Source organism: Triticum aestivum, unplaced genomic scaffold (genome assembly GCF_018294505.1).
Source record: "Triticum aestivum cultivar Chinese Spring unplaced genomic scaffold, IWGSC CS RefSeq v2.1 scaffold41526, whole genome shotgun sequence".
Classification (NCBI taxonomy): domain Eukaryota; kingdom Viridiplantae; phylum Streptophyta; class Magnoliopsida; order Poales; family Poaceae; genus Triticum; species Triticum aestivum.
In genome coordinates this window covers 3,836-13,022 of record NW_025230770.1, presented here as the reverse complement: position 1 = coordinate 13,022, position 9,187 = coordinate 3,836, and the positions used below count along the sequence as shown (strand labels likewise).

General features: G+C 43.8%; 1 pseudogene; it reads left to right on the top strand.

Moving 5' to 3' along the window:
- The first annotated feature begins 5,696 nt into the window (after positions 1-5,696).
- Positions 5,697-8,015, top strand: LOC123175665 (uncharacterized; annotated as a pseudogene).
- Positions 8,016-9,187: the final 1,172 nt, after the last annotated feature.

The following is a 9,187-nucleotide window of genomic DNA, read 5'->3' as shown; positions in this document are numbered from 1 at the left end:
CGTCCGCTGCGGGAGGTGAGGAGGTGCAGCGTTGACGTTTTCATCGTCGGCGATGGAGGAAGCCGATGTGCACCGTCCTCTCGGAGCCGGCGCTGGCCCGGACGAAGGTCGTCCGCGCCCTTGTTCGCTGCCGTCGTGTGGGAAGATCCCGCCCGCCCGCCTAAGCGACATCTCGCCCACCTGAGGTATAACTTCTTGTACTGGTCCAGCTTCCCAGGTTGCTGCATGCGGGTTTTCTTCTATGCGACTACTCCCCAGCTCCCCATGTATAGTAGCTAGGGTTCGTCGGCTGGTCCAACATCACCTACTATTATAGAGGAAATGCCACTCGAAAAGTTGTCCTAATTTATGCCTCGGTGGAGGTATACATGTTGTTTCGATAAAAAGTACATGGTGGTTGTGCGGTCATTGTCCATATGCTCCTATTGCTGCTGCTAATCTAATACTATCACTGGTTAAATGAAGAAATGCTTTTTTTCTCGGGTATCCTGGTTTAGTTCCCATCAAGATAATCATGATGCTTCTGTTTGTTGGTGTACATTTCATAATTCTTATTGAAAATTGAGATGTCGTTGTTAATCTTGTAAAACAAAGTAACAACACTATATCCTTTTTTATATTTTTGGAAAGAGCGATGCGTATCTCCATACCCGGGAATGTCTTCCTCAATTTTAGTGGAACTGCACAAAATTGGATGGCCATTGTTGTTCCGCCTCCCTGTCCTCTGCCACGTGGTTCTTCCTTCCTCGAGCTTGACTACTGAGAAGAAACAGACCACAGTGAGGATTTGTCGAACTTCATAGGTGCCTCACCCAAACTTGATGCCAAATGGATGATGCATCACCACGATGACCTATCGATGCTCATGGTTGCGCCTCATGGTTGCGTCGGCTGGTGAAGCTGATCGATTGTCAATGAAAAACAAGCTGTCTTCCATCAGTGCTCTTTGCATGTTACCCACAAAGATGATATCCTTCGTCAGTTCACCTTGGTTGCATTGGAGACGCAGTCGTCTTTCACGTTGGTGCAATTTTATCACACAATTGGCTATGAACCAAATGTTTCCTCGAAGAAGGATCGACGTTGGTACTAAGAGCATAAGTTTTGTATTGATTTCTAAGCCTTCTCACAACTTTGTCTCCAGCTCCCCTGTAATTTTATTTGTCCAGCTATTAACTTTGATTAAAAAAATGGTGTGGACTAAAAACCCGGTTGGACGTAGTAGCCCTCCATTTTTATTTACTCCGCATATTAGATTTGACTGAAGTCAAACTTAAGTTTGACCAAGTTTAGGCCGAACACAACAAACCATAATTATTAGAGAGGGCAAACTGTACATACTCTCAAACCTTTCCGATAATTGAAATTAAAATTCTTTATTTGTACACACTCTCACACGTTTCCGATAATTTGGCGCATGTGTGGTTGTTCACTTAAGGGAGGGTAGTGTACCGCACGTGAAGGACAGGGAGTGCGACCAGGACGCGTGGATCGTTAGTTCATCGGAAGTACTCCCTCCGTTCATAAATATTTGTCTTTCAAGTGGTTTGCAGTGGACTACCACATACGGATGTATATAGACATTTTTTACAGTGTAGATTCACTCATTTTGCTCCGTATGTAGTCATCTGTTGAAATATCTAGAAAGACAAATATTTAGGAACACAGGGAGTAGTAGTTTTCTTCACTGGTACGTTAAATAAAGTGTTTCGTTTCGTACTTACACAATTTAAAACAATTGTTATGGAGAGAATAAGAAAACCTCTCCACAATATATTAGTCGTATACACGAGTACTATATGGACGCAACTTCATTGACTTTAGTGCACCTGCCTTTGGGTTTATGACAGGTGGGCCCAAAATGTGGCTGGCCCACCGGTCATACAGCCAAAAGCAGGTGCAGTTAAGGCACCGGAGCTCAGTCCGTACTACAGTATATATATATAAGCTGGAGCCTCAGCGCTTGTTCCCTAGGGTTTGCACTCTCCACACTCTCGCCGCACTATATATATATATACACGCTGGAGGCTCAGTGTTCCTTTGCTAGGGTTTGCTATATTCACTGTCTCTCACCCTCTTCACTAGATCTAAAGAAGACTGCGTTGTGGCCTCTGTCTCTCTCACCCCCCTCACAGCTGCCGAAGGAGGCGTCTGGATCCCGTCGCACCGGGACTGGGAGGAGGTGTAGCATTCACTCTATCGCCTTCGGCGAGGGAGGCAATCCACTGCCGGCTGCGCTGTTGTCTTTCACACAGCGCCTGTGCGGGAGGGCCACCGACCCCTTCTTCCTCGCTGCCGTACGTAGTGTGGGTAGATCCGACCTCCCGCCGCACGCCTTGCCACATCCCTACGACCCTAAGGTATAAGGTTCTTTGAAACCATCATTGGTCTAGCTGCATGCTAATCTTTTTTGATTCTGTAGTCGAATCTAGGTCTTGGTTCAAAGAGGAAAGAAGGGTGTGGTGGGGTGGAGCATGAATCTAGGACATGGTTCAATGAGGAAAGGAGGGAGGGAAAGTAGTATAGACTAGCTATCATGTCGCTTTGTTGGTCAAAAAGGGAAAAATGGGGTAACCCAGTACACACATCTATAAGGAACCGAACTCTTTGTTGAAAAGGGAAAGAAACTGGGGGGTCGGGTAGTTTGTGGAGGACTAGATTTGCTGCCCTCACATTGGAAAAAGTTTCAAAGAGAACAAATATGGGACCAACGCAAATATGCTGCTTGGCTACATACTCTGCATCACCCATTTATACGTGTGGATGCACATGGTGCTGGCATGTCCCATGTCCAATCCACATGATCGTGCAATGTGTTTTGAGATGTTGTGCTACTTGTATTGGTACTGTTTTAAGTAAATGTTGAATTGAAGCTATTGTATTTTAAGCAATGCCACTCTCAGAATTAACTACTGAACAATTTTAAGAGAATTTCTTTGTTAATATGAATCAATGCAACCATTTTATAAATGCTACTATCCTATACTTTGTTTTCCATCAAGATAAGGTAGATGCTTCTTTTTGTGGCCGCATGTTTCATCCTCCTTTATTGGCAGTAATTGTTTCCTTTTTTGCCTCTGTTAAATCAGGGATATCTATTCAACTTGTTGCTATAGCAAACTTAAATGTCACACGGGCGACTTTACTTGATTTCAGAGTAACTGCACAAAACGAGATTGGATTTCCTATTCGTGTTGGTAGATTTGTACGTGATCTTGTGTGCGTCATGACAGGTTGGTACTTGCCTTCATCCACATGATCGTGCAGTGTGTTTTGAGATGTCGTGCTACTTGTATTGATACTATTTTAAATATGTTGAATTGAAGCTATTGTATTGTTGTCTTTTCCCATTAAGTAGTGAACAAAAATGGGACCAACCCAGACATTATGCTTGTTGCTTTGTCACAACAAACTCTGCATCACCCCCTTTATAAGTAGATGGAAGCACATGTTGTTGTTGCGCCCACTCTCCCCTGGAACTGTTTATGCTTTTTGTTAATCTAATGTCGCTGGTAAAATTAAGCAATGCCACTCTCAGAATTAACTACTGAATCTTATTTCAAAACTGCAACACTTGTTATGGATTGGCGGGATTACCATTTTTGTGGCCGCATGTTTCATCCTCCTTTATTGGCCAGTAATTGATTCCTTTTTTGCCTCTGTTAAAACAGGGATATCTATTCAACTTGTTGCTATTGCGACATTTTGCTTCGCTTAATTTTGGTGGAACTGCACAAAATGAGACCGGATTTCCATATATGTGTTGAGATCCCTCTGAGGTCTTCCTCACGAGTTATTTCTAATCTTGGTCTTGAAAGGTCAGTACCGACTTTCCTCAGAATTACTACTGAATCTTAGTTCAAAAGTTCAACACTTGTTAGGGATCGGGGGGAGTACCATTTCTGTTAGGGATCGGCCGGAGTACATGTTTAAGAAATGTATTGTTCAGATAATGTCTCTGTTATTATATATCAGTTACAGTGTTTTACAAATGGTACTATCATGCTTTGTAGTTCTTTCTACATGTTTAACCAAGGTATTGTTAAGATAATGTCTTTGTTAAAATGAATCAGTCGCATTGTTTTAGGAATGATACTTTTCTGCGTTGTCGTTCTTTATACATGTTGAAAGAAGGCATTGTTAAGACAATATCTCAGTTAATATGAATGAATCACACTGATTGAGAATTGCTACTCTCCTGGTTTGTTTCCCATTAAGATAAGGTAGATCAGTGGATGTTTTTCTTCTGGGAGTACAAGTCATCAACGGTTATTTCTCAGTAATTGTTTCCCTTATACCTTTTGTTGCTTAGAGGGATATCAAAATTAAAGCTCGGTTTTATTCCGACTTTGATTTTAGTTGAACTGCACAAAAGGAGCCAATGTGTCTAAGGCAAACTGCTGCATTAGTGGGTCCAGTTGGTCTTACCACTTTGCAGAAAGAAGCAGTCACTGTTTGCGCTACATTACACAAGGAATGATCGAGAAGCTTTTACAGAGTATTAGTAGACGCTGGTGACATGACTAGTCTGCAGAGAGCATAGGAAACTCTACAACACGTGGAGTGCACTGGGCAAAAAGTGCCCAAACAAGTATAGGAAGCCAGGACATGACTCCAAATCTGTCAATGTCATTCTAAGCAACAATGATGGGGCATCTGGGTATGGTAATCTGTTTACCGTACTTTCATTTTGTTAGTCCACCGATTGGTGGGTTGACACTGGGGCCAATATTCATCTGTGAGCTGCTGTGTCTTTGTTTTCTTGCAGCATATAAATACGATATCCATAGGGATGCTCAGCTTGATTTTAGTGGAACTGCACAAAATGTCCAGATGATTTGTGTCCTCCATAATACTTCATCATGCACAATACATTGAATGGTTCTCTAATCATTCATCGTCACCTTGAGCCACCAGACTATATGTTTGAATGGTGCTGCCAGCGTCGGCCATTAAGAAGGGTAAGAAGAAAGACAAAAAGAGAGATGGCTGCTTTACTTGTGGTTCGGAGGAACACTGGGCAAACAAGTGCCCAAACAAGTACCAAGAAGCCAGGACAGGACTCCAAGTCTGTCAATGTCACTCCAAGCAACAATGATGGGGCATCTGGGTATGGTAATATGTTTACCGTACGTTCAGTTTGTTAGTCCACCGATTGGTGGGTTGACATTGGGGCCAATATTCATGTGTGTGATGATGTGTCCTTGTTTTCTGGCAGCATATAAATACGAAATCCACAGGGATGCTCAGCTTGATTTTAGTGGAACTGCACAAAATGTTCAGATGGTTCGTGTCCTCCATAATAATACTTCATCATGCACAATACATTGAATGGTTCTCTAATCATTCGTCGTCACCTTGAGCCACCGGACTATCAGATGACAAACCCTGCCCGTTCCACAATCATAGGAATTACATATTTTGAATGGGAAAAGCTTGTCAAAGTTGACATTAGTTTAATATATTGGAATTGGAAAACCTTGTCAATTTTTGCTCATTGATGTTAGCCAGAAGACATGCATTTGATATTTTTGAGTGGGACGCCCTTTGCTGTGAGCAACCTCGATCATTTTTTCCTATTCATGTCTTCAGTTCAGAAGTAAATATTTACTCTGCTGAGATGCATAGTCACATGAATGTTGACTTATGTAAGATATTTTAAGAGTTTGTTCTGAATATTGTCTCTGTAATGCCAGGCCTTGTGAATGCCAAGGTCTGGATGCTCTAACTGTCCCCTTTTCAAATGAAGAGATTGATAATGTAATTACAGAGATGCCTGCGGATAGAGCACCTGGCCCGGATGGTTTCACGGGAGTGTTTCTCATGAAATGTTGGCCGATAATTAAGGAGGATTTCTACCAGCTTTGCCATCAATTTCACACGGGCAATCTTTCTCTTGAGAGCATAAATTATGGCTTCATCACTCTCATCCCAAAAATCAGCTCCCCCGAGACGATCAATGATTATAGACCAATCACGCTTTTGAATTGCTGTCTTAAGGTCATCACGAAAATTCTGGCCAATCGCTTACAAAAAGTCATACTCAAGATCGTGCACCGTAACCAATATGGATTTCTAAAGGGAAGAACTATTCAAGATTGTCTCGCGTGGGAATACGAATACATATATCAATGCCAACACTCCAAGCAGGAAATTATGCTCCTAAAACTAGACTTTGCCAAAGCATTTGACACGATTGAGCATGAGGCCATGATTAATATTATGAAAAGCATGGGATTTAATGAAAAATGGATCAGCTGGATTCGATGCATCTTCTCCTCAGGTAAATCATCGGTGCTACTTAATGGAACACCTGGTCGGCAATTCCTTTGTAAATGTGGAGTACGTCAGGGTGACCCCCTCTCTCCTCTCATTTTCGTACTTGCGGCCGATCTTCTTCAAGCAGCCATTAACGATGCTTTTCAGCGGGATCTTATACGTCTACCTTTTCATTCAACAAACCAAAAGGAGTATCCCGTGATCCAATACGCCGATGACACTATTTTGGTTATTCCAGCATGCACGCAACAAGCTCAGATTATCAAGACTATACTAACTGATTATGCCTCCTCAGTTGGACTAAGAATAAACTTCCACAAATCTACTCTTATACCAATCAACTGTGGTACAGAAAAAATGATGAGCTTTCCAACATCTTCGGATGTGTCGTGGGGAAAATGCCATTCACTTACCTTGGGCTGCCGCTTGGCACTACTCGGCCTTCTGTCCAAGAGCTTATGCCCCTCGTATGCTCGCTCGAGCGATGTTTATCTGCCACCCTCAACATGATCTCTTATGGTGGCAAACTATTGCTTCTCAACTCGGTCATTACATCGCTCATTATCTTTGCCATCTGTACTTTGAGACTGCCAACAAAGATCATTGAATTACTGGACAAAATACAAAGGAAATGCTTGTGGATCAAGAAAACGGACCATGGTGACAAAATTAACTCCCTTGCTTCTTGGGACATGGTGTGCCGACCCAAGGCAAGTGGTGGCTTGGGAGTAATAAATCTGCATGTCCAAGGCGATGCCCTATTGCTAAAATATCTCCACAAGTTTTACAATAGATGGGACACACCATGGGTGCAATTAATCTAGGACACTTACTACACAGACCAAATCCCACATGCTTCCGATCCATGCGGGTCCTTTTGGTGGAGAGATGTGACCAAGTTAATACCAACATATCGGGGTATTTCAAAGGTGAACGTGGGAAATGGTGAAAATGTACTCTTTTGGAAAGACATGTGGAGAGAGGAGATCCTCGCTGAATCATATCCTCGCGCTTTCTCGTACGTCAAAAATGAGGATCTGTCTGTCAAAGAGTTCTTGGGCACCACCACTTTACAAGAGGCGTTTCATCTACCACTCTCCCCACAAGCGCATGCAGAACTGAGACAACTACAATCTGAGGTTATGGAGGTTCAGCTCTCCAATGAGTTTGACAAGTGGACATATATTTGGGACGCCAGCCTCTTAACTGCAAAACAATACTATACATTCTACTTCAGGGAAATTCAAGCACATGAAGCTTTCGGATGGATTTGGAAATCTAAATCAACCATGAAAATCAAAGTCTTCGGGTGGCTGCTACTTTCTGACCGTCTCAACACCAGGAATATGCTTAAGCGACGGCATTACAATATTGGAGATGTTCATGACTGCATTCTTTGTGGATTACCAATTGAAGAGACGTTGGAACATCTCTTCTTCGAGTGCCACTTCAGCTCTGACTGCTGGTCCCACCTTGGCCTTTCTTGGCTTCCGGGCAACACAAGACTACACAACATCTCCAAAGCAAAAGAAGACTGGAATAGGCCACTCTTTATGGAGCTATTTTTGTTGGCTGCCTTGAGTATCTGGAAGGAGCACAATAACAAGCACTTTAGAAATATCATACCCTCCAAAACCTCCTGGTTGGATAGACTTAAGGCTGATTTTTCCCTGCTCACCCATAGGGTTAGAGACGAACACAAACAATACATTCCACTCATCCTTGCATTCCTGTAAATTAGCACCTGCTTCCCACCCCCAAAGGGGGATGGATTGTAATTACAATGTACATAGCCACTAAATTATATTAATATATAATACAGTGGGAGGTACTCCTACTGTTTCTGGTCAAAAAAAATGCCAGGCCTTGTGTTTGATTGCAAAGTTGAGCTTGGAATGTTGTGGCATGCGGCATCACGAGCTGTCAACCGTGCCTCCCGAGAATAATGCTTCATATTGTTTTGCATGTCGATCTAATGCCAGTGATTTGCTTGTTAGGAAGATCATCCTCTTCTGTTGTTTCCGTGCTTAAGAAGTTCATCGTCTTATGTTTCATTCATAGCCTATACGACAAGTCGGGTAGGTTAGACGTGAAACCATATGATCTTCCGACCAACTCATCATCTTAGGCCGTGATTGGATCGTCGTTTTCCAACCAAAACCGCTTATAAAACTGACGCTTGTAAATAAAAGCAGATGGTCTCGGGCGAAGCGCTTGGTTGGTCGATTTTGACTAGTAAAATATACACCGGTCTCTCAAATTACACGCGTAACCCGCCAGTTTTACTTAGAGACCTCGGGCCCTCGGTTTCATTACGCGTAACCTACTAAGTTGACGGGGACAAATTGCTTTGTCAACTTAGTCAATATGAACGATTCTAGCTTCAGTGACCGTACGATGTCCATGCAACGGCCGTAGTGCTTCTTCAACCTCTGGTCTTCTTGCTCCAGCCGCCCAAAGCAGCGCCGGTCGTGCCGCCTGCTCCTGCCTCCCGTGGCTGGCTGTGCTGCCGCGGAGGCCTCACCGCCCCTACTACTCCCACCGCTGGCTAGGCCATCCCTCCACTCATCCACACCCCCTGTTATTCTGCGGCGACGGCAGCCTCACACTGTAGCCGAACCAGTAAACCCTCGTACTCCTCTTCGCGCGAGCTTCCACTGCCGCGTCTTCGCCGGCTCCGCGTCGTCCCCGTCTTAGGCCTCGCCGCTCACCGTTGTCCACCGCCCTGGTGCTCTCGACGCGGCGTGGTCAACATGGTCAAGGAACAACTTCCATCGGAAGAGTACTGTACGTGCAGAGGCTGACAGCTGAGTCCACGGCAGCCGCAAGGAAGTGCCTCCTTATTATGCGGAAAATAATTATTCCTCCACCTGACAGTAGGGACCCACCGGACGGGCCATCGTATTTG